Source organism: Arachis hypogaea, chromosome 9, assembly GCF_003086295.3.
Source record: "Arachis hypogaea cultivar Tifrunner chromosome 9, arahy.Tifrunner.gnm2.J5K5, whole genome shotgun sequence".
NCBI lineage: Eukaryota > Viridiplantae > Streptophyta > Magnoliopsida > Fabales > Fabaceae > Arachis > Arachis hypogaea.
Genome location: NC_092044.1, coordinates 58,154,827 through 58,162,447, shown reverse-complemented (window position 1 = coordinate 58,162,447; position 7,621 = coordinate 58,154,827). Strand labels below are relative to the sequence as shown.

The following is a 7,621-nucleotide window of genomic DNA, read 5'->3' as shown; positions in this document are numbered from 1 at the left end:
GGCAGGAATACTCACCACTATACTCACCAATTCTATGGTCCTTTTAGATGAGAGAAAGAGGTAGATGATGCAGGTTATCATAGTGTTCAGGTGAGGGACCTCTTGGTGAGGGACCTCTTCCAAGGGCCACAAGAACGCATCTTGAATAAGTGGTGCACGGAATTATGATCACACTTTTCACAACTCTGGTACAACTAACCAGCAAGTGCACTGGGTCGTCCAAGTAATACCTTACGTGAGTAAGGGTCGATCCCATGGAGATTGCCGGCTTGAAGCAACCTATGGTTATCCTGTAACTCTTAGTCAGGAGATTAGTGATAAAAATAATTTCGTTTGTAAAAAGTAAAAGGGCATGAAATGAATGATACTTTGTATTCAGTAATGGAGAAGAGGTTGAGGTTTTAGAGATGTTCTGTCCTCTGAATCTCTGCTTTCCTACTAGCTTCTTCTTACAAACACGCATGTTCCCTTCCATGGCAAGTTGTATGTTGGTGGATCACCGTTGTCAATGGCTACCATCTGTCCTCTCAGTGAAAATGGTCCAGGTACAGTTTCTATATGACTAATCAGCTGTCGGATCTCTCGTCTTGGATGAAAAATACCAGGCACAGCTATCGCGCGACTAATCATCTATCGGTTCTCACTTATGCCGGAATAGGATCTCTTTATCCTTTTTCACACTATCACTGTGCCCAACATTCGTGAGTTTGAAACTCGTCACAGTCATCCCGTCCCAGATTCTACTCGGAATACCACAGACAAGGTTTAGACTTTCTGGATCTTGGGAATGTTGCCAATTGGTTTTAGCCTCTACGACAAAGGTTCTAATCTCACGGGTTTGAATGCTCTATTATCAGGAGATGCAAGTTAAACTCGTGGATTAGAAACCCAAGAGATACGCACTCAAGCTATCACCCAATGACTACGTTAAGCTCAAATATAACGGAAGTGGTTGTCAAGCACGCGTTCATAAATTTGATAATGATGATGAGTGTCACGGATCATCATATTCTTCATATTGAAGTACGAGTGAGTATCTTAGAATAGAAGCAAGCGTGATTGAATATAAAATAATAGTACTTGCATTAATCCATTGAAACACAGCAGAGCTCCTCCCCCACCTATGGAGTTTAGAGACTCATGTTGTAGAAGATAAAATATGAGATGTAAAATGTCATGAGTTCCAAAATGAATCTCTAAAAGTAGTTTTTATACAAAACTAGTAACCTAGGTTTACAAAAAATGAGTAACTAAGTGCAGATAGTGCAGAAATTCACTTCCAGGTCCCACTTGGTGAGTGTTTGGGCTGAGCTTTGAAGCTTTCATATGCATAAGCCATTCTTGGAGTTAAACGCCAGCTTGGATGCCAGTTTGGGCATTTAACTCCAGCTCTGGTGCCAGTTCCAGCGTTTTAGGCCAGAAAAGGGTCTCTGGCTGGCGTTTAAACGCCAGTTCGGACCATCAAATCTCAGAAAAAGTATAGACTATTATACATTGATGGAAAGCCCAAGATGTTAGCTTTCGAGCCCAATTAAAAGCGCACCAATTATATTTTTCTAGCTCCATAAAAATGTGTTTGAGTGCAGGGAGGTCAGAATAGGGGTGGCAGCAATACCCGAACCCGCGGGTACCCGACCCGCCCCTACCCGGTCGGGGCGGGTTTAAACCCGACCCGCAACGGGGTGGGGCTGAAGTGTGGCAGGGTGGACAAGCGGGCTGAGGCAGGGTCAGGTTTAGGGTGAACCCGCCCCTACCCGCCTCGGAGTGCATAAGTATATATATGAAATTTAGAAATTAGGTTAGGCCGTCACTCATTTCATTTTCGTTCTCAACCCTAGGCATTAGGGTAACTCTGAAACTCACTTCCTCGCCGTCACTCACTTCTGCGTCACTCTTCACCCACTTCGTCACTCTTCACTCCTTCAGGCTTCAGGCCTTCAGCTCTTCTCCAAGTCTCGAAGGCTGTCAAGGACCACATCCTCTGCTCAGCTGCGCCGGTAAGTCGCCGTCACAGATCGTCCGATCGTTCGCCGTCGCTCACCAAGACACCAACCTTCCTCATTCATCTCAGTCGCCTCGCCGCTGTCGCTCACGTCGGTGTCGCCCCCAATTCTCGCCGTCACTATCCTTGCCGACTTGCCTCTCCGATCTGCGGTCTCTGGTCTGTGCTCACCTTGTCGTCCCTCCTTCCTCCGACGTCGTCTCTCTGGTGACTAGTAAACGCTATATATGAATTTCTTGTATCTATGAGATCTGGGGGAATCTGTAGGTTCAAAGTATTTAGCCTTTATAGAATAAATATTTCATGTATGCTGTGTGAAGTGCTTTGAATAAATGATAGTGTAAACAACCTTGGATTACTATTGAGTACATCAGTTGCATATTCTATGGTTTAAGTTTGCTGCTTCTTTTTTTGTGCGGGATAGTATAAATATGTTCTGTTCCTACTGTATTATTCTCTTTATAGCAGAATAGATCTAGAATGGATCCTTTTATATGTTGTTTTACAAAATGTAAAGGCTATATTTTGCTGTCTTTTGAGCCTTTTTTATGTGCCCAGTGATGAATGCTTATTGTAACCAAAGAACTTCAGATATTTCTAATATAAATATTGGAAAAGCTTGATCTATTTAATTTGTGGTTGGTTAATCACTAACCATAGCTTTATAAAACTTCATGCCTCTAATTCCCACCTTGTACTACTATTTCAAAGTTTGTATACAAACAGATGCAGTTTATTCACTTTTGTGATCTATTTAATTTGTGGTTGGTTTATTCTCTTTTTTTTTATGATTCAAAATAAGAGACATCAATAATTTCACATAAATGAAGAGTTTCTGCTCTGAATTTTCAATTTATGTATTATTCTATTTAAACCCTACTCAATTTCAATTAACATAATTTTACTGAAGAGATTGAATAAACTTAAAAAAAATTGTCAGATTATGTTGCTTTTTTCATTCTTTAATATTCGTATTCCATATCACTCACTTAATTATAGTCCTAAGCTTCTAGTTTTGTTTCTCTGTCCCTCAAGATACATGTATAGGCTCTTCCCCTTCATTCTTTGCATGAAGAATCTTGTATGCTTAATTGAAATGAGTTGATCTTATGATAACATGGATGGATTTTTATGTTATTTATTAAAGAATGAAATTAATATAACTAACAAAATTGAGATTATGTTGCTTTTTTCATTTACTGGCTTTGCTAACTGATTAGACCACAATTAATATAACTAACATTCATGTCATGCATTTTGGTTGCTTTTAAAGGCATATGTTACCCTTTCACCTCAGCTATAGGTGACTATGTTTCAAAGAATTTGTGCTCCTTATTGAAATAAAAGCATATTCTGGTTGGAGTTCATTCAATTGTAGTAGGCAAACTTGTTTTAATAGACAAGCATGTTTATTAGAGAAAAAGAAGCACACGCTATATATGCTAACCTAACTTTGAAAATTGATGCATGCTGCATGGTCAAATTGCCTTTAGTTTGTTTGCATTTCATGTTGAAATTTTGTAAAGCTATATCTTCTTCATTCAACTATTTTGCTTTAAGGGAAAAAATATTTTGCTTTGGTTCTGTTTGTGGTTGCATGCTGCATAGTTCAATGACTATGTCAGGTGGTTTATGTGGCTTATTATGATTTTTAGTGCACTTCAATTTGTGTTTCTTATCTTAGTGGCTTAAACTTCCAATCATTTTATCATGATTCTTTATGTAAAACTGTTTTGAAATAGAGGACTGAAAATTTGTGCTTTTACTCTCTAAGGTGAAATAGTGTAACCGAGAGCAAATTAATTATTTTGAAATAGAGGACTGAAAATTTGTGCTTTTGGTTAGTTTAATTCATTTATTTTAGTTTTTTACATAGTACCAATTAATTTGCTAATTGTTACATCTTTTGATTTTCAGGTTTAAATCTTGATTTGCAAACTTTCAATGATGATGAAGATGTTGAAAGTGATCAAGAATAAGGGTTGAAGATTCTTTTATATCTAATATTTTAATTTCTTTATTATGGAATTATGGTGTTAAATTTGTAGTGATCAAACACTTCTTTTTTTATTTCAAGTTATTTGAGCTAATGACATTGTATGAATTTTATGTTTTTATTTTAATTTATTTATAAATTTTGAATTTTTGTCTTAATTTAGATATGAATATGTAAAAATTAAAATATTTATTTTTTATAAGGGCGGGTCGAGGTGGGGCGGGTACCCGCAAGGGCGGGTTCGGGTACTGTAGTTTACTACCCGAGGGTTGTGATGGGGCGGGTAGTACTTGAGTTACAAGACGGCGGGGCGGGGTCGGGTAGGGTAAAAACCCGCCCTTACCCGCCCCACTGCCACCCCTAGGTCAGAATCCAACAGCATCTGCAATCCTTTCTCAGCCTTTAAATTAGATAATTGCTCAGGTCCCTCAATTTCAGTCAGAAAATACCTGAAATTATAGAAAAATACACAAACTTATAGTGAAGTCCAGAAATGTGATTTTTGAATAAAAATTAATAAAAATATAACAAAAAGTGAATAAAATATGCTAAAAACTATATGAAAATACTAGCAAAAAGCGTATAAAATATCCGCTCATCATTAAGGTTCATACTTTTGTTCCACCCAGATTTATAAAATGAAGAACAAAAGTAATCCTTGAAACTGAATCAATACATTAATTAAAATAGAAAAGCAATAGTTTTAATCCATAGAAAAAAACAGAGCTCCTAACCTTAACCGAGGAGGTTTAGTGGCTCATGACTTATAGAGAAAACAAGGGTTCTGAAAAGTGAAACATGTGGAAGTGAGATGATCCCCCTAAAGGGTGAATCTTTTCCCTTTTATATCGAACCTAATTTGATTTCAAAATAAAATAATAAATCCTAAAACTAAAAGATATTGTTTGTAAATAAAAATTACAAAAATAAAATAAAAGATTGCTAATAAAAGCTAAATCCACTCGTGAGTTTTCAATTTGGATTGCCTGGCGCTAAATGCTAGTTGGGTGTTTAGTGCTCAATGAGGCAAGAACGTCCCTTTTGCTTGCGGTTTGCCGGTGCCATCTTGGCGTTTAATGCCCAAGAGCGTTGCTTCAAGTATTCTTCTTTTAGCTCAAAACTCTGCCAAGTTGCTCTGAATTTCACCTGAAATAAATAAAAACACTCAAAGTAGCATCCAAAGAGGATTTTTGCACTAAAATAGTATAAAACTTAATAAATTCTAACTGAAAAAACTAGAAAATAAGGGGAAAAAGGGTATAAGATGCTCATGCATCACAACACCAAACTTGAATTGTTACTTGTCCTCAAGCAACCAAAATTATATAGGACTGAGAAAAGAAGAGAAAAACGCCCAAGACTTGAGTGTTCCTTTAAGCTCATGTCTAAGTACTAAGTGGGGCTAATGACACTCTAACTCTGAATAGGTTCGGCATCTCACTATCCTTTGAAGTTCAGAAATATTGATGTCTCTCAGCACTGGAACATGGATGATATGATGGATTCTCTTCTTTTGCCTCTAGTTGATCCTTGAACACAACTTTTTTCTTTTCTTTTCTTTTGGTGCTTTGCACCTTGAGCCTAGCCATGACTCTAAGTGTTTTGTCCACAAGCCTAACTTGATACAACAACACCACAAGCACTTAATTGATTTGAGTTCTAATTATTCTTTTAACTTTCTCTCAGTCAGATGTGCTTAGAGCCTTTGGCATACTCTGTAATTGCATTTGATCACGACTCCTAGTGCTCTATCTCAAGGATTACTTTACGTATTCACACCACAAGCATATAGTTAGGAAAATAACTCATTGGACCCTTTAATCATTTTAGACCTTCTTAACCATTAATGCTCAGAGCCTTGGACCTTTCTTTTTTTCTTTTTGCTGTTTGTTTTGCTTCAAGGATCAATGTCTCACTTACTTTAGAGAATCCATAATATTTCTCTAGGTTCCTGTACCTCAAGAACTAATTCTCTTAACTTCACTATCAAATATGCACTATTTATTCATACACTCAGAATTAAAGATAATGCCACCACATCAAAATAACTAGAAAAACTCATAATATATAACTCAAGCCTCATGCATTTTACTATTTCTTTTCTTTTTCTTTTGATTTTTCAAGCTCGACGAGCAATACATGAGACATCTTTCAGAATAAGCATAAAACAAAATAGATAACTAAACTTGAAAATAATAAAAGACTACTAGTGATCATGCAAAGACTCAAATAAGTAAATGACAGGAAATAAGATAAAGATACTGAAAAACAGAAAATAAGGAAAGTAGAAGATAAGGAAACTCAATTACCTTAGTCATGGTGGCTGCTACTCCTTTCTAAGAATCCTATCTGGCACTTCAGCTTATCTATGTTGTGCCTCTGCTTCAGCTGCTTCTCCACTAGCTGATGGAGGAGGGCTGAGTGGTCATGGTGCTCAATCCTTAGCTAATCCACATAAAATGTCAGCTCGTCAATGGATGTGGTCAATTTGTCCCAATAGTCATGGGGTGGGAAATAGAATCCCTAAGGCATCTCTGGATGCTCCTGTTGAGGAGGAAGAACTGGCTCTTATGATGGTGCATTCCCATGCTCTTTAGTATACTCCATACTCCCTCCTAGTGATAGGTCTGTATCACCATCAATACAGACTCGAGCCTTAGCACACAGGTAGAAGATAAGGAGGGGAAAGGCTAATCTTACAGAGGTGGAGGCCTTCTCGGCTATTTGGTACAACTTCTGAGGAATCACACGGTGTACCTCCATCTTATTGCCAAGCAGGATGCAATAGATCATCATTGCTCAGTCCATTGTAACCTCAGACTGGTTGCTTGTAGGGATGATGGAACACTGAATGAACTACAACCAGCTTCAGGTCATGCCTACCCAACTGGTATGGTTGACCTCTGGCGTCCCTCCTCTACTGTGCTCTTGGGAGGCAAATGTCAACAAGGACCTAGTTCAGTCTCTGGTCAGTGTTGACCCTTTGAGTGTAAGAGTAAAGTTCATCTCGGGAAGGTGGTAGGTAAAGTATCTCCCTCACCCTCTCTGGACTAAACTCCATAATCGCCCCTCGGACCATAATGCGCCAAGAATACAATTTGGAGTTAAGGTTACACTTTGATTGACACAATTTTGAAACCAAAGAGTAAAGAAATGGAGGCCTAGAAGCTTTGCCATCCAACGCGGCAGAAATGGCGTCCAACGGCGGTCATGCATACACACAAATTTAGCAACAAGAGAGCAAACGTGCGTACACGCATTCTTCAAGCATACGCGTGTGTATAGCAAGTTTCTAATGTTGTGCGTATGTACAACTAGCGCCATCTGCAGGATCATGCATACGCATAAATCCCGTTCTGTGTCCCATGCCAGACCCTTGGCGTGCCATGGTTGTGCCTTCACATACTTGATTTTTGGGCCATTCAAGGACAAACATGCTTTGGTGTACCACGCCAGACCTTAGCGTACCACACTTGTTGCCTCACATATTGAAATCGGACCAAAAGTGATGGAAGTGTGATAAATTCACATTTCATGGTATTTATTTGCTCTAATTGGGTGGATTTCATCAACTTTCCCGATATTTATTTAATGAAATAGCAAGGTTTTGTAAATTCTCCCTA

At 38.3% G+C, this 7,621-nt stretch overlaps 1 long non-coding RNA gene across 1 annotated transcript; it reads left to right on the top strand.

Annotated features, from left to right (window-relative positions):
- Positions 1 to 1,593: 1,593 nt before the first annotated feature.
- On the top strand, positions 1,594 to 4,156 carry LOC112710905 (uncharacterized). The gene is made up of 2 exons (XR_003157092.2): positions 1,594 to 2,209; positions 3,920 to 4,156. It is a non-coding gene; the product is annotated as an uncharacterized lncRNA (long non-coding RNA).
- The last annotated feature ends 3,465 nt before the right edge of the window (positions 4,157 to 7,621 follow it).